Source organism: Rhineura floridana, chromosome 10 (assembly GCF_030035675.1).
Source record: "Rhineura floridana isolate rRhiFlo1 chromosome 10, rRhiFlo1.hap2, whole genome shotgun sequence".
NCBI lineage: Eukaryota > Metazoa > Chordata > Lepidosauria > Squamata > Rhineuridae > Rhineura > Rhineura floridana.
The window spans coordinates 42,707,765-42,730,731 of record NC_084489.1 but is presented as its reverse complement, the minus strand read 5'-3'; positions in this window follow the sequence as shown (position 1 = coordinate 42,730,731).

Here is a 22,967-nt window from a genome sequence, read left to right as displayed (position 1 = left end):
AACAATGGACACCTCAGCACTTTATTTCCTCTACTCATGTATTATTGCTTCGGAGCCCAAGTGCTCTTCTAATCGTTTGAGATAGGCTCACCATCTGCTTCATCTGGAGGTAATGAAGCTTTTGTTTTCTGTGCCAACTGTTCAAGTCCAACATCTGACATGTTTTTTTAAAAAGTTTTTACAGATGGTCTATCGCATCCTACACTTTTTCTGTGCTGAGTTGCCTCTTCTTTTCCCACCCACCCCCACTTATCCAATTCACATCCTCTAAGATCCTTAAACATGCTTGTGATCAGGGGGAATGCTGTCTACAAACTGTTTCTCAATGAAGATCCTATCCACATTTCTGCTGGCTTGCACATTCTTTGACAAGAGAAACAGAGGAAGAAAGGACCTGAATTATATAACAGTGAGTTACATCAGCGTGTTTTCTAGGGCAGAACAAAAAAAGGGATAAGATGAGTATCGGGGACTGAACTGACAGCTCTAGACAAAAGACTTTAAGGAGAAGCTGTTTTGCTTCTGAAGTTTAGGCAAAGAACGATAATTTATAGGCTACGTACTAGATCACAAGCCAGCAAGGAATGCTTTTAAAATCCACTTGATACTAGGATACTGAACATGATGTCAGGGACTGTAAGGGAAAAAAAATATTTCCAGATGTAGGTGGCACTAGTATGAGACAGCTCATAACAAAGTTCACAGTGAGAAAGGAGAAGTGAAGGTAAAGAAGAGTGAAACAGAAGGGCAAACTTAGCAAAATCAAAACTTGAAAATTTATTCCCCCCAAAAGGTTTGATCTTTCAGTCATTCATTTCTATTTGACAATACTGAAATATACAACTAGGACTGTATCTTGGATAGGAATATGGTCCGTTCTTCCACAAAGTGTTTAGTGCAAGTGCCTTTTTTCAGTCTTAAGCAATCACAAACCATATTGTTGCACGCCTCCCCAGCCTCGAAGCTGTGAGATTTCAGGGGTCCCTGCACTTGTCCTGCGCTTGGTTTCCTTTGGGAAGAAGGTAAGTAGAGACTGTGGTGTCTTTATGAAATATGGTTTGTTTATTTACACACATTCCAACCTGAGTTTAGGATGGAGGGGTTCAAGGCATCAGCAGTCCAATATCCAGCTTTTCCATCAGGGTTGCAGGAGGCATCCTAAAGCCATGGTGCAGAGAGACAGCCTCTCTGCCTTCCTTCAGTTCCCAGCCTTTCTCAGACAACTCTACACACACTCAAAGCATAAACCTCTGCTTTAGGGGAGGAGGAGGCTCTCCTGCAGAGTTTCAATGACAAAAGGATCTTCCTGGCCTATCCACCAGTTGCTGGGCACTTGAAAGACCCATTAGCAAACTGGCCACTCTATTAGCTTAACTAAAGAAACTCCAACAGAGCCAGCCCCTCACCCTAAGGCACAAGATTCCAAATCAGAGGCTGGAAGGGGACCCACAGGAATCATCTATTCCAACCCCCAAACTCACAACAATATGAAACTGATGTTATGGCAGCTTGATAGGTAGGCATGCACACACACCATTTAGTAATTTCCATTTTCCTTCTGATGTGCATATAGTGGTCCCTCATCCACAAGAATGATGAAGAATGATGTGGAAGAAGTGGACGCATGTTTCTGCAACACATACCTTTGTCTTGTGGATCAGCTCTTAAAACCAGCCTATTCCCTGTAATGTAATGTGTCAGCAAGGAAAGAGAACATAAGGGCATCATTGATTGCAGGTGTTCTGCAGGACACTACCACTGTCATGGGCAGTTCTTGTTTTAAAGTAATATTGCCCCTGAAGAAACTGAGTGTCTGACAGGATATATTAAATGATTGAAAAAAAATGTTTGCAGGGTGATAAAAGTGCTTCCTTGTTAGTTAAATAAAAATGTTGGCAAGATTTCTGAAAATTCATTCCTGAATGCTTTGGCATGTAAATAATTGCAAATGGCCAGAATCAAGGGAAATTAATTCCATATGGCGTTTATGGGACTAGATCCTGCATGGCCTTTCTCAGGAGAAAATGTTCCCAGGAGGTAAAGGAGGAAAAGCAGACGGCCTCAGAAAAGAAATTATAGCATTTTGCTCTCCCAACCCCCAAACTAGTGTGGTCCCAGCCCATCAGCAAGGGTATCACATTCATCTTCTGTTGACTTCTTCAGTTCAGCTGCCTGAATGCAGAAAACTGGCTTATCCGAGATCAAACTATTTGTCCAGTTGTCCAATTCAGTTGAGTATTGTCTGTTCTGGCAGTGGTTCTCCAGATTCCTCTAACGTGTGAGAGGCCTTTTCCAACAGTTGCTACCGGATCTTTTAAAGTGGAGATGTGAGGGATTGAAGCTGGGACCTCCTGCATGCAAAGCTTGTACTCTAGCCAAAACCCCAGCCCTCGTATCAAAAGGTGTAGTTCATTTTTGAGTGCAATCTGGAAATCAAGTGTGACTTTCCATAGGGTGTTTTAATGCACAAGACGGGCTGTGAGAAAGTTGGCATGGTTTGAATCCTCCTATGCCAGGGAAACAGCTATGAGGTATTTTAGACAAAATTGTCTTGCTTGCCCATGAAAGCTATATATACAGATTTATTATGGCATAAGCTGTCATGGACTAATGTCCACTTCATGCACCTGACTAGACTACAAAGCCATATGCTAATGGGAGCCAATATGATGTCCATGGACTTCAAAGCCTATTATCCTTGACCATTGGCCATGCCAGCTGGGAATAATGGGAGATGAAGTCCAACAACATCTGCAGAACTAGCCCTGGATAATGTTAGTTCTTAAGGTGCCACAAGACTCTCACAGCGATCACTTTGGTAAGAAGCTGTAGAAATCCATGTCAATATGGTCGAGTTGGCTTCTGTCTGACCAGGGCGGCATCCAGACGTAGAGTTTATTGTGGGTTTTTTCTTGATTATAATGCTAGACCTTCTGTCCCAATTTCTAATGTTCCTTTCACACTGCTGTGCCTGTTTTGTTATGGATCTGTGTTTTTCCCATCAATATATTGCCATATCATGCTAAATTTCATTCATACCAGTGGGCATGATGTGACACTGCAACAGTGGGCACCATGGCACATGTCACCTCCCCACCCATTATGCACATGTGCACTTCTGTATTCCAAATTTTGTTACATGCATGATGGTGATATGATCCCAAGAAAACTATGGGAAGAATAAAACGAGAAACTCCCACAATTTTCCAGGTTAACAGGGTTGCAAATGGATTTTTTCTCAAAGCAATTAACACAGAAATGACTGCTAAAGTTCCACTTAATTCCACTAGGTTATCAGAACTGATTTTTACATTGTGTGAAAGACAACATAAAACATAGAAATTAACAGGTAAGGAAACATTGGGAAACCAGAATAAAATGCTGTCTGAATGCAGCCTAAGAAACAACCCCAAGTTACCCAAAAATAGATAAGATGATAGGAAAATGCATTTTTTGGATCAACAGCTTCCCAAGCTTTCAGAGTACTGAATTCTAGCCTAAATCAGCTTCAGCTAAACTGATGCATCTTGTATTTGCAGGTATTTTGAGAGTGCCTTTAATTATTCCTTGTTCATGATTGCAGTTGCACTTACTCCAGAATGAAAAAAGCATACTAGCCATTAGGGCTGTGCACCAGCTCTGGCCAAATCCTGGATCAAATCAGGATAATTTGGGTCAACCCAGGATTCAGATAGAGTGGGCTGAGATGGCCCCGGATTACCCAAACTCAGTTCAGGCCCACCTGGAGTAATCTGGGACTGTGAAAAGGAGTAATCTGGGACTGTGGTGGTCTGGCAGCACAGAGAGTTGGGAGAAGGAAATGAAGGCAGGCAGATTGTCTCAGGTCAGATTGGGGCCACTCCAAAGTACCAGATCAGGTTCCAAATTGGATTTGGGGCATGGGGCAGAGCCCTACTAGCCAGACTGCACAGGTCCATACTCTTCCATTGCTCCAATTCAGCTGGGAAAACTAAGTTTGTCCCAAAGAAAGCCCTGTTCTCCAATTGTCCTGATTTTCGGAAAGCAACTAAACTGATGTTCTCCCTGCTCTCATCAAGAGCAGCTAAGAGCTCTGTTCAGGTGTTCCTATGTGCCATACATTACAAGGCTTAAATGAAGGCATGGCAGTGGGAAAGCAGGCATCAGGGTGCTAACTCTGCTCCCCAGTCATTGCTCCAATTGTCCTAGAGTTCCAGGTGGAAGCTGACTGAGCTTCTTGTACTCATGGATACACTCAGAGCATTTCAGAACCCTGGAAGATCAAGGTTCTAAAACAGCTGCCTAGCATCCATGACTGCAGAAGGCTTTCCTGAAGTACACAGTTATTCTCCAAGTCAGAGGGAAACTGAAAGAGTGACTTAAGATCACTGGAGCTAGCACATTTCTGCCCACTGTCCCCCAAACATGTTCACTTAAGCCATATCTGAATCTTTGAAAAGCATTATCAGAGTGCCTGAAACACCCCCTCGCACGTTCACTGAAACCATTTATGGACACCTGGGAGAGGACTAAAGCTGCCTACTAAGATCGCACTTCTCTTATGTTGTTGATTATAATTTCATGATCCTGTGATATCCTCTATATTTTTATACTCTCTGATCATAGTGGTGCCAAGCTATATAATTGTTGATCGCATAATGCTAAGTTATATGTTCAGAGAGAAATGAAGAAATTGGCATGAAGTGAAGAATTCTTTTAAACGCTTTAGCTGATCCATCCCCAAAGCCTCAGTGTTACAGAATAGCATGAGAGGAGCCCTGCTGGATCAGATCAAAGGCTCTTCTTAGTCCAGTAGCCTCACAGTGGCCAACCCCAGTGGGAAGCCCACAAGCAGGGCCGGAGCACAGCAGCACTTCCCTACTTGTGATTCTGGCATGCAGGGGCACACTGCCTTCAGCAGAAGAGGGAGAGCACAGCCATCGTGGCTAATGGCCTTTGATGGCCTTATCTTCCATGAAATTGTCTAAACCCTTTTTAAAGCCATCCACATTTATGACCATTGCTACATCTTGTGGTAGGAAATTCCATTGTTTAATTATCTGCTGTGTGAAGAAGCATTTCATACTTTCTGTCAAATTCATCTTAGATGCTTTTACTATTGGCGGGCTCTCTCTGCCTCTCCCGGCCCACTGAGATTGGGGAAAAGCCAATTTTTGACAAAGGAAGTGCTTTCATCAGCCTTCCCTTCACTCTCTTAATTGCTGGAAAGTTTTTTTTTTTAAAAAAATAAACATTTGTTTTATGAATTGGGCTGCTGGAATGAGGGGAGGGAGGGAAGCAACAAGGAGTGGGGTGGTGGTTCATAGAAGGGTTGTAGGCTCAGCTGTTATATTGAAAATCCTGCATCAGTGTGTGCTCAGAGGCAGCCTGCTCCTGAATTATTAAGAGTTGGGAGAGGCAGGACATTTTGCAGTTATGCAGCGGTGAGGAAAAAGCACTCTGCGCATGCTCAGATGCGCTTTCATCTCCACATTCCAGGACTCGGGACTGATATGAAATACAGATGCCTGGGCTTTGTGAAATTAAATTGGGGATTATGGGTTGGGGAAGGACAGACAGAGATTCAAAAAGAGTGCGTAGAACACGAAATGGGGCTAAAGGAATTGTGACAGGGGGAATATGTTGAGAGTTGCTGGAAGATGGATGGAAAACAGGAGGTGTATTGTTGTGTGAAGGCGAGAGAATGTATATGCACTCCAGTTACAATTTTCTGCAAATGGAGGGGGGTATTATTAATTTCATTTAAAATAAAAAGATGTACTGGCTTTTATCTGTGTAGGAATTATCCCATCAACCTGCAAGTCCTTGCTTTTTAACCCTAAGCCTGTGGGCAAGGGAGAAGCTGCATTTGCTCATTGGTGAAGGAAAGGAAAGGTTTGTATACACTTTGAGATGCTCTAGTTTTACATTATTATTTCTGCTTACAAACTGCATGCTATGCATATATCTTGGGCAGGTCACTTCTTGCTATGCCTCTGTGTCCCTTAGCTCTAAAACATAGCCCATGTTCTCAGACAGTGCGATCCAGATCCCTGACCTGCTGTGCCAAGATGAGCAGCGCAAAGCACCTGTGTAAATGACGGGCAGAAGCTACTCCTGGCAGTATTCCCACTGGAAGTAATCAGCGGAACCTTCCAAAATGGAGCATTCCAGGGGTGGGGCTGTGCCAGTGGAAGATCTGCTGGATCCTGAGTTGTCCCTGCATCAGCAATGGGCTGGATCTGAACTTCTTCACTGCGCTGGGTAGTAAAAAGGCGTTTTTCCTGTCCCCATTATCTGCCTTGGCTGGTGCAAGCAGCAGGTCTGTGGATGCAGAGGTGGCTACACTACTCCATTAAGCCCTGCTGCTGCCTGCCATGAGTTTGGATTGCACCCTAAGTGATATAAATGGAATGGCACCTTTTGCGTGTGTCTCATTTGAGCCTGGGTTATGTTGGCTCCGCCATTGGGTTGCCTAGTCCCACTCACTTGTGCACAAGCTTGTCCCTGTTTTCTTCTGGCACTTTGGAGGTTATGAACTACTAGAAAACTAAATTCAAATATTTGACACAAGGTGCATTTTTGTTTTTACTTCCTGCACAAAATGCAGCCAGACTTAAGAATAACCAGGCAAGCTTCTGAAAGATTTAAAAATGACTTAAAAGCAAAGCACTTAATCAGAGCACAGTAGTCCACGAGGGCCAGTGGTATAGTAATGTTGTTAGTCTTTAAGATGCCATGGGCCTTTTAGTTGTTTTTGCTGCATCAGACTCACATGTCTACCCCTCTAAAAATTAAAAACAAAGATGAAATCAATACAGCTCTCTTCCAAATTGTGACTAACACAGTCAGGTCGCCTCCAGACTGTCAGTATTTTATGGGAAGGATTCAAGCGCATGGCAGAATTTTAAATTTGTGCCATTAAAGTGAATTAAAGCTCTCGATCACCCTAGCACAACAGATCCACTCTAAAAAAAACCAACAGACTTTTTGCAGTTATGACAGTGATAGGCAAATTCACTGAAAAGTGCAGGATGGACAAATGATTAATGGAAAGACACATATAACACCCCACAAGGGAAATGAGACAAATGCTCATTGTCATATAACGTCTCTGCCAACAAATCAGGAAAGGTTGGATGTAATCTAACCTAAATATAAACTTTGTGCAGAATGATCAATAAACAGGTGGTCTAGTGGAGCCCTTACTATTTTTGAGTGGCAAAAAAAAGTATACTGGAAACTCATCAATACAGGACACCAGAGCTCTGGGGGCAGATAAGGAAGAGCCATGGATTGGGCTCACAATAATGGGCACTCCATCAGGCTGCAGCAGAGGGGGGAAATGGAAACTGAGCTGCCTTTGGCTCCCCCCCCCTTTCATCCATCACCTAGCAGTACCTGTTCCATGAGACCCAACACTTTCCTTTCTAGCTGGTGATTATAATAATTTGGTCACTTTTATTCCTCCCCCCCCCCCGCTTCTTCCTTTTGTGATGTGTCTTTTGGGTTGTAAGCCTGAGGGCAGGGTCTTTTTTTATTATTGATCTGTAAGCTGCTCAGCAACCCTTTTCAGCTGAAATCCTTTAAATAAAGTCCAAAGGTAGCCAACAGAATAGCAGTGTGGATGCCACTGCTACATCTGCAGAAGAAGAAAGGCTTTCCACGGGGTCCTTTGCCACCACAAAGTAGCTCCGTCCATCAATGTTGGTGCAGGGCCCCCACAATAAAAAAGCCATGAGCTCAGCACAGATCCCAAAGCCCAGCTTCATTTTTAACTGTTCTGTCTCTTTTTAGGTAACTTTTGGCAGTGCTCTAGAATAGCTCTTGAAATAGAACAGAAAAGGTGAAAGGGAATTTGTGCTTGAATAATGGGGATAGATCTAAGAAGGGGACAGGAATATTACTGCTGGGGGAAGAGCAAGGACTTACATATGGAGAAAGCAGGATCTCTGAGTAAAAGCAGCCTTTTTCCTTCCTTTATTTCTTTTTGCAACAATGACAATTAGAGATGTATTTGTTTTTTGAATGAAAACTTGCCCTTCCTCCATTGCATGCCCTAGACATCCCCAAGACCAGGACATCACATGGCCCAGACGCCATGCAACAATTGGCTACTCAAAGGATTGCTAACATGTTTAGCATGTTGCCTCCAGATGTATTTGGACTACAGTTCCTATCATCCCTGGCCGTTAGGGGAGTTTTAGTCCAAGAGCATCTGGAGGGTACTATGTTGTCTACCCTTTAAAGGATTCTGAGTAGTGGAAGCAACTGCATGTCCATAACAAGTCTATTAATTGTTGTAACTGTTCCAGCCTATCAGAGCTACATCAGTGGTTGCTGCATGATAGTTGGGCCATGTGGTTTCCAAATGCCATGCCTAGGGTTTGTCAGGGCTCAGCTTTCTGCACTGGTATATGGAGAGGAAGAGGACAGGGTTGCTTTAGGATAGCAGAAAATGTTTATGGATTGCACTCTAATTCTTAGCTATCTTACTGTCTTGAGTAACTTTCTTTGATAACACACACAAAACAGTATTGTGACTGAGTACATGCTGCAAAGGTGATCATATGCGGCTGGGAATCAAACAGTCATTTTTACAAGTATATTGCAGACTTCTGAACGCTGATCCAATCTGAAAACATAAACCACACATAAAAGTACACGTAGAAGTCAAATGATAGCCCTTGGCTGCCCCCTAAAGGTTTTATGTGTCACTATAAAAGGACACCTCAAGTTAAAAAACTGCATTTTGTTCAAAATGATGTCACCTCCTGTCATTACAAAAATCATCTCGACACCTATCACAAGTGAGAGATGGCCATGATATATACATGTGTGATCTTTCCCATCTGCAAATGTTCTGGCCTTACAGCGACAGATTTAAAATTAGGATAGATGAAAACATAAATAGCAACACACTCTGAGTTAATACAGGTTGTAATAGTGCCCTTTATAGATACAGTCCTTGCATTCTCATGCCGTACAGACTACTTTACACACACAAATTTCCTTGCATATCTATTACTTCACTGTAAAAAATTGCACTTGCCCTAGAGACACTGATGAGTGCACAATATGTCTGTTTCTTCATGCATTACCAGTTGCCTGGTGGTTCCAGAAAAACTGACTACCTTGCGGCAGTCTTCCAAGATGTGCTGTCACACTACCCATGAGATGGTGTGCACATTATGACAGCATCTCGGAGGCGCCATGCACTGGAACATAGGAAGAGCTCTGCTGGATCAGGCCAAATGCATATCTAGTCCAGTATCCTTTTCCCCACAGTGACCAACCAGTTGCCAATCAGAATCCTAAACCCGGACATGGGCACGATAGCACTTTCCCACTTGTGTTACCCAGCAACAGGTATTCAGATGCTTACTGCCTCTCATGCTGGAAGCAATATAGCCATTTTGACTAGTAGCCATTGATAACTTTGTCCTCCATGAATTTGTCTAATCCCCTGTTAAAGTTAGTGGACAACTTTACATCTTGTGGTAGTGGATTCCATAGTTAAATTATGTGCTGTGTGAAGAACTTATTTTTTTCTGTCCTGAATTCCCCACCATTCAGCTTCATGGGATGTTCCTAGGTAGTAGTAGTTGTTATTCATTGTTTACAGAAATAAAGTTATTTCAAATATCATATTTCTATAATTCATATCCCAGTAGTTTATAAAACCAAACCACCTCTCAGCCAATTTTGCACTGTAAGAACTTCAGTTTCTCTTATTATAGTTTATCCGTTTCTGCCAAATCTAGACACTTCAATAACCATTCACGTATAGATGGAACTTCAGAATTTTTCCATTTCCAAGTCCATACCATTCTGGCTGCTATCAACAGTATTTTTTCTAGGGACTTGTAGTCAGCAGAAATATCCTTCTCAATCCAATAAAACAAGATCAACATTGGGGAGAGTCTGAAAATAACTCCAATCAATGTGATCTGGTGCACTATTTACCTCCAATGTTCATAGGCATACTGACAATTCCACCACACATGTAACCAGTATGAATTTACATCCCCACACTTCCAGCGTTCGAAGCACATATCCCTACATATTCTATTCAACTTAGCAGGGGTTAAAAACCAGCATAACAAGAGTTTACACTGAACTTCCCTTATCAATAAGCTAGGTGAAAACTCCTTCATAACTTGAGCTATCAGCTCTGTAATGACAAATCTCAAATCTCTTTCCCACCTTGACCTAATGGCTAAATCACTTAGGTCCATAAGTAATTTGTTATTTTTTGCCAATAAACCTTTTGATTTGTCATATGTCATTGTGATTTCCCATGTTGTTATCTCCCTTACCATAAATGGAGGCCCCCAAATGGCCATCCAAATATTCCTTAACTGAAAGTATTGGAACCGTGATGGTGTCCAGCCTCTTGTTCCTTGTTAACATCTGCCTCATTCCACATTAACGTATTCCCATTATCAATTCAATCCCTAAATTCATGTATCCCCTTATTTTCCCAATTTACAAACTCCAGTGGCTGTTTTACTTTAGGTTCCTGTATTATAAAACGAGGAGGAAGGATACTCTTCCAATCCAATTTCTTATATTATGCCTAATGTTATACACCTCTATCAAGTGCTCTTTTTTTTTTATAAAAGATGTGGTACCAGTACTTATTTGCTTGATAAAAGTGCTGTGAGTGCCAGCCAAGGGTGTAGTGGTCACCCAGGGTCTCAGGGTATGTGTGTCTCAGACCCCTTACTTTTTTGGGAGCTGGGTCTGAGCAGAGTCCCTATGTCTCCAGCATCCTATGAGCCAATCAGCATGAAAGGGGAGTGTGTTGGCCACGGAGAAGATTCTTCTAACATGCTTCCTTGCTCAAGCCCCTTGATCATTTTGGTTGATCTTTTCTGTACCTCTTCTAGATCTGCATTATCCTGTTGGATGGGTGGTGATCAGAATGATGAACACTATTCCAAGTGTAATAACATTTGCATTTTTGTTTCTCAGTGGTGGAGCACATGCTTTGTATACAAAAGATCCCATGTTCAATTCCTTGCATCTCCAGGTATGGCTAGGAAAAGAATCATGTCTGAAACATGAGGAGTTACTGCCAGTCTAAATAGAGAACACTGACCTAGATGGACCCATGGTCAAACTCATTACATGGCAGCTTCTTAAGTGTGGTTGCATCACAAATTTCTTTGTCTAGTAGGACTTCGTTGAATAGTGGCAGTTTTAGCTTTGATTCCTTTCCTAATGATCCTCAACATGGAATTCACCTTTTTCACAACAGCTACACAATGGGTTGATACATCAAGCTATGATTCATGACCCCAAGACCTCTTTCCTGGATGATGATGATGATAATGACTGCCCCAATGTGCATCACTTTACCTTTGTTTATATTTAATTGCCTTTTAATTTGTATTCTCCCAGTTTGGAGAGGTCTTTTTAAAGCTCTTCACTATCTCTTTTTATTTTTACCACCCTAAAGCATGCACAGATACACACTCATACATCACAAATGACTGTGTACACAATCCACCCACATGTTATTTCCCCATACTGAAGCCATATCTGTGTAAAATATTTGTCACATGAGAACTAGTGGCCTTAAAATATTTGCTTTTTTCAATTTTCCTCTTGTGTAGCCTGAGAGATAGTGCATTTCAAAGGCCTGTTGATGCACAGGAATCAGCAAAGGAGTCCTTATCTCTCTCTACTAGCCATCAGAACATTTTGTACTTTCCCTTCATCAAAAGTGTTTCCAAATCATTTGTATGAAGAAGCAGTGGACGTGAATTAGCTTAGCCAGACATGGGATGAAGGACGTTTTGATTTCTTCCACCCCCATAAATACCACAGCATCTTCCTGTTAACCCAATATGGGAAAATGTCATATTTGACTCAGGAATGGAACTCCCTATGGACATACTTGGGAAAAGCAAGAGTGACCCCACCAAAGAGGATGAGTGATATTAAGATCCATATAAAACCTAACTATTTCCATAAGAATGGTAGCAATCTAAGCTATCAACTACATTTTGATCCATTTGCCAATGAAGATCTTACCTTGTGGGAAAATCCTCATATTAAAATTGCCCAGAAACTTTGGGGGGGGGGAAACTAGGCTCCTTGGAACAGCCTACCACAGGATATTTATTTATTTATTATTTGACTTATATCCCACCCTTTCTCCCAGCGGGATCCCAGGGCGGCAAGCTTCCTGTATGATCTGTACATAATGAGAGCATCTCACATGCACCAAGTGTGCAAGTGATAATAGGATAGAAATGAGGACGAGGAAGTAGTAATATGTAAAAGTCAGAGCTGTGTGATGCCACCAGATCCCACCTTAAAATCTACCTTTCTGGTGATACCTTTGGCACAACACTCTAATAAAACACTCCAATGCCCTGCTGCAATTCCATAAATAAGCCTAAATACCTGTAATGGAAAGAACCACCTATTGCTTCCATGTGTACCCCTTCCTCTGTTTTTTTCTTCTATGTGGATTGTGTTTGATTGAGCTGTGCTGTGTTAGATTGCAAGCTCCTCAGGGCAGGGACCTGTCCTTTTCTACTCTGCACTGTACTATGCACAGTGATGAAGCTATATAAATGATATTAATAAATGCCTTGTTAAAGAAAGGAGTGTCACTCTCTTCTCTCTAGCTCTCACTCTCCATCATCCTTCCTCTCAGTTTGTTTGGACTTTCTATTGTCTTCTGCTCCCATATACTTTCTGCCCCCCCCACTCTCCCCCTTTTAAAAGTATGTTATCTCTGGCCCCTAATGTTTTCAGCATCTCATTCTAAAGTTTAGTAGCAATTTAACAATCTAACGCTAATAACCTTAAGCTCGCTGCTCTGCTGGAGGTCTCTTTGGAGCTACACTGCCTGGTACAACCATGTACCACCTTTGATCTATACTAAATGGGGCTGAGCATGTGGTTTACTTAGGAAGGGACAGTACCAGATGACTCTCTTCTTTTTGCCTGGCTCAGAATGGTACTGGTAACTGCAGCAGCTCAAGCAGCTATTTGCATCTCAGTATGAAAGAAGATGGAATAGACTAGTAAAAGGAACCGAATAAAGGAATGGAGGGCAAATCTGGAACCAAGGACAAATCTGAAAATCATGGGAGAAATGAGCTCTGGGTGCAACAGAAATTTTAGGTTGAAGCTGTACAGGTGTTACAATATGCATCTGTCAAAAGTATAAAAAGATCCATAAAATACACTCTGCATGTAAATCTAATGGGATTATATGAAAGGTTTGCTTGTTACGTAATCCAGGTGTAGCATCACATTAAGCAAGGGGACTTAAGACATTGCTGTGGCCTGTTCCTTGTCATACCCGCCATGTCGTGGTCAATAATCTGCATGCAACAGCTGCACAAACAAAACTCTTGACTGTGCAGCTTACACAGGCCTGTTCTTAATTTTGATCTGAAAAGGTGCTAGAACAATAGGGGGAAATGCAGCGCTTTTACTGTATATGGAGATATTCTGCATAATTCAAAGATCCACTTGCTTCCTTGGCTCAATTATGTGAAACATGCATGAGAAGAATATTGCACTACATAGAACCAATGGGAACAAATGGGAATTATTTTGGATAGTAATGTTGCTAAATACAATCATTACTGTATTTTCATTACATTCTTAGACCATCATAATATTCCTATGTAATGGTAAAAAAACACACCAACAACTGGAATGGGTTTGGCCAGGAAGGTATTTGCTTTGAGTGTACATTAGATCTGGATGGATCCCAAATCCTAAGGAGAAGCATGATCTCTCAGATGGATTTCAGACTTTTTGGAGGTGAAGCAGGATCTTTACAATGCAGCACGAGTCAAAGCAGAGACCCTGAAGCACTTTATGGCACTGCAGCCATCCAGATATTGAAACAAGCATCTGCTGAAAGCAAAAGTAATGTCTTTCAGTTTACCATAATGCTAAGGTGGAATGATGAAAGAAGGAAGACCAAGCATCAGAGTAGGAAAGAGTGGAGGGTTGAGTTCTGTTGTGACAAGCTTATAATCAGGGAGACTTGTTTTGTTATTTATTTATTTATTAGATTTATATCCTGCCCTTTCTCCCAGTAGGAGCCCAGACTGGCAAAGTAGAAAGTAAAATTGTTTTAGTTCCTCCCACCCAAAAATCAACCTTAAAAAAACTGTCTGTCTTCAGTTTGGCAACTTTCTTATCCAGTTGCCCACAAAACATCAGGGGAAATTCAGTGATTCCTTTCCCCCCATCTAAATCTGTAATAGCTGCCCTTGTAGGAAAACTACTCCAGCTATCCTTCTGAAATTTGGCAGGAATCATACCCTCAGGAGAGATTACCTTGCCTGAAAATTTAATCTAATTCTGTACAAAAATATTAAAAAGTTATAGCTTCCATTTTAAAAAAATCAAACTTTAAAGGCACCCTATACAAAAGTCCCTAAACCTATATGCATGTAATTTGGCATATTTTATCCACTAGCATGGACTAGCATGCCTTCAAGTTTTATCTACTTATGTCAAAATAAATTACAGCCAAAGGTGAAAAGAGTAGAGGGAGTATAAAACAATCTCAAACAGATACCAAGCCAAATCAGGAAGCCCAGAAAGACCCTGGCATTGAGGAGGGCTGTTTTATGAAGCACTACATCAGGCCCTACTTAAATCTTGTGGTTGGTGTACACCCCTAATATTTTCCTATATTCCCCAAAGTCCAGTTTACAAAGCAGTCATTGTGACTAGTGTCTGGGTAAAATTCAGGAAATTTTGAGGGTCTGGTTAAAAACAATTCAATTTTATATATTTCCAAGGGGGTAAAGGTTTATGGAGAAAGATATGCATACCAATCATTAGAAAAGAAGGATAATTTGAGACAAGGGTGGGGAGAAAGGTAGGCTGGGATCTGCAGGTAGATCTCCAGATGTTCTGTAGTAGACTGTCAAGGGTTTCTGACTCCTAAAAGTTTAAATGTAGCAACCTAAGGTGCAAGTAAAATAAAATGTCTGCAATGGCTGGCTTTGTGCTAATCACTTATCTTTCAACCTAAGTGTACCTTCCTTAAAATATGAGTAAACTGGTTGCTTTTGACCAGTTCCTGGCACAGAACTTCTGGCCATTATTAGAATTTAAGACTGAGATCCTAACCCACTTACCTGGGAGTAAATCTCACTGATGTCAGTGGGCAGTGCTGGCTCCAAAGGGTGGCCAGGTGGGGCCCTGGCCAAGGGCCCCGTGGCCCACAGGGGCCCCTGAAGGGCCCCTCGTTATGGTGCGGGAGCAGCGCTTCGCTTCCGTGGCAGGCTTCCTGCCGCAGATCGCAGGGAGGGAGCTGCCCACTCACTCGCTCTCCTCCACACCCACCCTCCGCTCGTTCTCTCACCCTCTGCCCCTGCCGGCTCCCTCAATCGCACTCTCCCCCTGCTCGCCCGCCGTCCTGCCCACCTGCCATCCTGAGGGCCCCTCGTTGTGATGGAGGAGTAGCGCTCCCCTTCCACAGGCAAGCTGCTGCCCACCTGCTTGCCAGCCCACTCACGCCCGCTCACTCTCCCCTGCCCACTCGCTGTCCCCCCACCAGCCTGCCCACGTGCCCACTCTGTCCCCACCAGCTCGCTTGCCCAACCTCCCGCTCCTCCGCCCACCTGGTAGGTAGATAGGTAGGTGGGGCATGCATGTGTGTGCCAGGGCCCAGGGCAGACTGGTGCCCAAGGGCCCTGGCATACCTGGGGTTGGCCCTTCCAGTGGTACTTACTTTTGAGGTGTCATGCAGCATCCAGCTGCTATTTTACACCTAGTGGACCTTGAGGTTCTAGCAAATAAAATAAATCAAAGTAGATTCAATAAGTCTGAAGTCTGCCCACCCCTGTTCTAATATGTCCAGGGTTTGGCTCTAACACTACTAGACACTTCCAAAAATGTTTGCCCAAAAATCCTCATGGCCACAACAGATTTATTATTGTTGTTGTTGTGGTTGTTGTGGTTGTTGTTATTTAATTGTATTTATACCCCGCCCTTTGGCCAAAGGCCCTCAAGGCGGCTTACAAAGAAAAATAACCACAGGTACAAAAATACAATATAAAAATATAATAAAAATACAATATAAAAATATAATAAAAATACATTTAAAAACAATACAATTTACAAAGATTAAATTAAATAACAAATAACATTATAATAACAAATAAAATTAAATAACAAATAACATTATTATTATCGGCACTGCCAAGAAAGAGGAGGTGGTGTTAGCGGGGGCGGCAGCTCCCGAGAGGCAGAAGGGCGACAGGCATTTGTTACAGCGAAGCTGTTGTCTTCCTCTCCATGTCCTCAGGGTCGCTCAGCTGCTGCTCCCTGGGCTTCTGCTGCTGCTGCCGTTCATGGTTTATGTCGGGGATGGCTGCGGGAGCTTGGGACCTGGGACCTGGGCCTTGCCTGGAGCAGGAGGAGGAGAAGGACACGGCGGCAGCAGCGCTGTTGTCGAGCAAGAGGCCCCACGCCGGGAGGCCCTGCGCAACAGGCCTCACACCAGACTGTTGTTGGGCAGGAGGCCCCCACACCAGGAAGCCCCACACCGGGCTGTTGTTGAGCAGGAGCCCCCACGCCGAGAAGCGGCAGCGAGGACCTGGACCTTGCATGGAGCAGGAGGAGGAGGAGGATGCGGCGACGGTGGCTGTTGTTGAGCAGGAGATTATTTTAGCATAATGAAGATACTACAACTTGTTTAAAGTTCTTGACTGAGGCATGTTTTTAGAAAGGGAATGAAAAAAGATTATTGGCTACCCTGATACCTGGGAACACTAGGTTTTCCCCAATAGATTTAAAGACAGCAGAATTTACACTTGGATTCAGTTGTCATTATGCCATTGTGGGAATCACTTCAGTATGGTTCAGTCCCATGTAGCTCTGATAACATTAACATTTGTTATTTTATTTGCTTCACAAGATTTATATATTGCTTAATCAACAAAACTTCTAAGTGGTTTAAATAAAACAATATAATAATAATAATTAAAAATATCAATAAAATCAAAAATTAAAACAAGTAGACATAAATTTTTATCAAAATTAAAGTAAGATAGGTAAAAAGATGGAGGAACCACATGGGCAAAGTCAGTTTCACGGTTCTGTTCCATGCAGGCATCCTCCAACTCCCAAAGAGGGTGATACTAGAATAGAAAAGGCCCATAGCATTTGTCTTGCCTATAAGCTTCCTCCATATGGATCCTGCAATGTGGAACCAGATGGCAAATAGTGATCTCCTCACTGCTGCTGTAATTGGGTCTAAACTGTGCTTTGTGAAATAAAAGTTATCTTTGAGCCACTTTGCACGTTTCAAAGAGCAGTAAAAGATGCATAAGTATACTCATGCTGCCGCTTTGTGTCACTTCTCATAATCTGTGAAAAGAGAACTCTTTGACCTGCTAGGAGAGATGTGCAGGCTCCAGATGCATGCATAGCTCAGTCATCTCCCTATTGGAAAGATGCAGAAGGTCCCATTGGGCACATTACGAGAAGAGGAAGGAAATGGAAATGTACAGGTACACCTGCCATTTGCTACTTCTTTCCACACAAAGATCTGCTTTGACCATTAGAAGAAAGGGGTTCAGAAGACCATTTACACATTAAAAGAACTCATGAGACAGCCAAGTGTCCTAGCCCCACCCCAGCTGCCAACACATGCAGTAGCCACGCCCCCTGCATTCATTTTTTGTATTTTTATTTTAACATTTTTAATTCACTGGGTCTTTGACTAATAGAAATATGATCATGTTAATATTGTTTATATTGTTCTCAGATATGGAAAGAAATTTAATTGAATGAACTGATATTTTAACTGATTTTTTAAAAATCTTTGTGGTGTTTTGGTTTTCTATTTTACATATACACCCACCTTGTGACCTTTTGGCAAAGGGCAGGATATAAATATTGAAACCAAATAACTAACAAACAACACCTTGAGTCACAATGAGTCCAGGTTAAAAGTTCAAATAAAAATATGAGACATTCTCAAATACGCATAGAAGAATAAAAGAGGTAAAAAGGATTTAAAAAAAATCCATTAGACCATCTTCTTGCTTCAAGGTAATACCCATCATCCAGAGCTCACAGATTGGCCGATATCATCCAGATAACAGTATGCCAAAATCAGTGAGGAAGCACAACCACTGAAACCTATTTGCAGAGCAAAATAACTATATGCAGCTAAGAATTTAGCTCTTAAACTATTCAATTAACAATTACATGGAGGAGAAAGGAGGCACGCCCCACCTCACTGTCCACATGCTTGGGGCGGGGAAGACAACACATCTGTAGAAGAGAACCATATCTATCTCTGTAGACTCCACCTCTGATATGTAATCCTACATGATCCAGGTTCCATATCAAGTGGGAAGTCTATGTATATCCGGCAGGCTCCCTTCTACAGATGTGCCTCTCCAATTCTGAGGCAATTCTGATGGTAGGGGCTAGTATAGCACAGTGGGAAAGAGAGCCTGGCTGGGAGTCCAGAGTCTGTGAGTTCAAATCCCCGCTTGTGTCTCCTGGGTGTCAAGGGCCAGCTAAAGATCACCCCCACAGTGAGTGGCTCAGAGGTTACGTGTCCTGCCACCTGTGCAGCTGCGGGCAAGCTGCATAGTCCCCAGGAGCCCAGTTGCCCCCAGCTGACAGTTGCTGGACAAGCAAGGGGCTGGCTTGTGCAGCCATGGCAAGCTGAGCAGGCCCTAGCCAGCTGGGGAGAACTAGCCTCAGAGGGAGGCAATGGTAACCCCCCTCTGAATACTGCTTACCATGAAATCCCTATTCATAGGGTCACCATAAGTCGGGATCGACTTGAAGGGAGTCCATTTCCATTTTAAGATGGTAAGGCCAGTGAGTGAAAGCCTGCACTCCCCATCATGTGAATGTTAACTGCACAAGATGGGAATGCCCACATAAGCCTTATGTATCAAAGGTATTACAGGAGTAATGAGGAGCAGGTCTGACACCAATAAGAGTCCAAACACTAATTAACTGCTGTCTCAGTCAAGCTCAAGTCCTGTTCAGGTTGATAGGCTTCACGTTAGCTGCAAATAACTTCTCCCAGTGATTTCAATGGGATTTAAGCATGACTAACTTTCTTTGGATTGGGGCCAGAGTGTATTTTTAAAGATCGGACAGATGGCAGCTATCCCACTTGAAATTAAAGAAAGAGATTCTCTAGGTCTGCCAAATATGTATGTGCTGGGTAAAGGAGCATATTTCTGTCTTGAAACACAAGTTATATGATTTTTCTTTCATGGAGATTTCTGTCCCACCTTTCTGAAGGGCCCTCGGCAGTTTACAATAAAAAGAAATAAACAGCCTCAACAATAGCAGAGATTGAACATGGTCATAAAAGCCCTCACTGCTGAAAGAAATAATTGAAATTATCTATGATTGTTGTAGGAGTCAGTAGCTCCTTTTGGAGCTAGTTTTCTCAAGAAATCATAGGCACATCAATGTTTCTGTCTTGCTCAGAGAGAAATGCATCAGGATTCAGATGTAATACAGTAAGTCAGTAGTCCATTATATCTGTATTAACCATTTAAAAAATTAACAATGGGGACTGAATGTGGGCCTCTCTCTCTGGCCCTCAGGACTCTTTCCCCAGGCCACGCCCCACATCAGGCCTGCTCGGCACTCTCAGGTGCTTTTGCTTGGCTGAAATGTGTCTTGAACTGGAATAATGACTCTTGCTTGCCAGGATGAAGAGATGTTGTGTGTATGTTTGCATTGCTGAAATACACCCTACTGCACAAAGGTAAGAGCATCATCTGCTGCTCTGCTTACGTTTTGCCTTTGGTCCCACTCAGCACTGTCCTGTGGGGTGGCCCCTGGAAGGTTACCCATGAGCAGCCCTGCCCCAATTTATATCATCAAAATAACTTATGTCTCCCTTCTCAATTCTGACTTGCCTTTTCAGTTTTTTTGTTTGCAGGTTACTTTAATTGCATTGTTCAAAAGTTGAAATAGAAAAACTTCAGTTAAAAAAATAAAATGCGTAAATAAACTAATATCATGTTGGTGCTGGGTTTTGTTTGTTTCTTCTTAATGATTCTGCCCTTTCAAAGAGCTGTGCAATTCAGTATATCAAAATTGAAGGGGGGAGGGAAACAAATAATCTGTATTAGCCTTGGCCACCCTGGTGCCTTCCAGATGTTTTGGACTATGTCACCTATTAACCCCAGCCAGGTGATCGGAGATGTAGTCCAAAACATCATCATCATCATCATCATTATCAGATTTATATCCTGCCCTTCCTCCCCGTAGGAGTCCAAAACATCTGGAGGGCACCAGGATGGCCAAGGTTGGTCTATAGCATAATCCTTGTATTTTGGGGTTAGGGTAAAATAGGGACAGTTTGGGTTATGTGCGCTGAATATGTTACCACTTACCATATTCATGACAACAGGCTTTCTATCATGATGAAAGCACACCAGATAGTAGTAGTTGTTATATGCCTTCAAGTCGATTATGACTTATGGCAACCCTATGAATCAGTGACCTCCAACAGCATCTGTCATGAACCACCCTGTTCAGATCTTATAAGTTCAGGTCTGTGGCTTCCTTAATGGAATCGATCCATCTTGTTTGGTCTTCCTCTTGTTCTATTCCCTTCTGTTTCCCCCAGTATTATTGTCTTTTCTAGTGCTGTCCTCTAATAAAATGTGATGCACTTCATAAGTTTTGATGTTAGTAAATTAATAATCAAATAGCATACCTGAAAAGAAAGGGAGGGGGTTTCCTAACCTTGCCTTGGCCTGAAATGAAGGTACTTTCCATTCACTCAGATGAAACCAGTAACCTTTGAGCCCTTCTGTTTACTCTTTGGTCACTGGGAGAACAACGGAAAGAGTGAAACCCAGAAGAGCTGCTGGCTGGCATATCTGTGGGTGTAGCTCTTTCTTTTTTATTCTTAATCTGAGACAGTCCAAATCAAACACTGAAATATTAAAGAATGATAATACTGGAGATGAAGGCGAAAGCATTACTCACCAAATAGGATGCATCACCACTGGTGACAAGGCACCCTTGGGTAAAAGAAAAAAAATCATTAGACAACCTGAATAGTACTCTGGGAAATGAAAGGGAGAGTGAAGGGAAAAGATTTATTACTCACTTAGAGTGGGTGGGAAAGAGTTCATGGCCATTTACCAACTTTCATGAAAAGACTCACTCTCTGGCTTAATGTGTAAGAGGGTACAGAGGATCTGGCAACAATGTGTATATGATCTATAACTTTCAGTTTTTGTTCTTATATTGACCTGTGGTTATTACATAAGACGGAGGTGGGGAACCTCAGGCTCTGGGCTCGGACGTGGCCCTCCATGCCTCTCTATATGGCCCTCGGGACTCTTCCTAGGTCAACAGCATCTTGCCCCCAGTCGCACCCTCCTTGAGTATTTTTGCCTTGTGTCTTTGAACTCTGATCATGCCTCTTGCTTGCCTGAATGGAGGACAGAGAAGGGTATGTGAGAGTGTGCAGTAGGCTAAAGGTAAAATTTATATGCCTTCCAGGGCTCCTGCTGGGAAGAAGGACAGGATATACATTAAATAATAAATATACTCATTGATCCACCCACTTTTGCCTCTGGCCCCGCCCACCCAATGTGTAAACCCTAGAAGGTTGCCCAGAAGGGAGTGCCCCTCTTGGAAATGAATTATATCTAATCTTCATTTGTTTATCTGCAAATTATAATTAAGAGGACAATTATGAGGATACTTGAAACAAGCATTATTATTATGATTATTATTAATTACATTTGTATACTGCCCCATAGCCGAAGCTCTCTGGGCAGTTTACAACATTTAAAAACAAATATACAAATTTAAAAACTTTAAAAAAAACCATTAAAAATAGTACTGTAATTATGGTGGCTTCCAGACAGCTTGTTTACTCAGCATTCATCCCGATTTGTTTGTGCAAAGTTTCCAGGGAGGTTATGTGTCATCCACTGTGTACTGAGCATTCATTCTGGTTTATTCGCAGGGAGGTTATTTGACCTCATGTCAAGCAAAAGTCACCCCACACTTTCCACTGCATTTCCCCATCACTTTCCTCACTGCCAAAACTCCCATGAGGGGGGGAAGTGGGTTTCTTGCACAACAGTGCCACACAACCTGCATTTGCAGGTATGCAATTGCATCTAACCTGTGAAACAGCAACAATCCATAAGTGGCCCATGTTGTATACAACAATTATGTCTTAAAACACATCCTATAGAGGCCCCATTAAACTCAATGGGATTTACTTCAACAGCCTGTATTTAGCATGAGCTAACCTTGCCAGGCAAGGTTAAGGAAGCAATCCCATACACACTTAGCTGGAAATGAGCCTCAGAAAACTTAGTGGGAGTTTTTTCTGAGTACACTTGCTTAAATTTACCAAATAGCTCAAGCAGTAGCGCATATGTTTTGCATGCTGCAACACCCAGGTCAATCCCTAGAATCTCCAGTTAAATAGAATCTCAAGTAGCAGGCTTGGGAAAGCCCTGGAGATTCTTAGGAAACAACCCTGGGTTTAATCAGCCCTCAGTCTGATTCAGTAGCAGGCAGCTTGAAAAGTCCTATGGGAGGAACTGACAGCAAGGAGTTGTGGGTGCTTCACTCCCTGCACATTCCCTTTTTTCCACTGCATTCTCCCAGCAAGAGAGCAAAGACTCAAACAATTGCAACAGTTTAGCATGAACAATTGCTCTGCTAGATGAATAGTCTACATTGTTTTCAAACAAATCCAGTGCTGTGTTTATAAAAAAAAACGCTCCTAAGACTTTGAGTGATGTAAGAGTGAGGCCAGCCTTCCCACAAAGCAGCATGAAACAATCGCTCCAAATAGATTCCTAGCAGCGTGCCTTTTTCATGCTTCCCACTTCCCATCTCTGCCTGCCCTAAAATAATGTATGCAGCATGAGTGTCAGTTCATTTTGGGCTTCCTCGCTAGCCTGGCACTGAGAGTATTTCGCTTTCCTGTCAGTCATGTCAGGATTGTGGCAGCC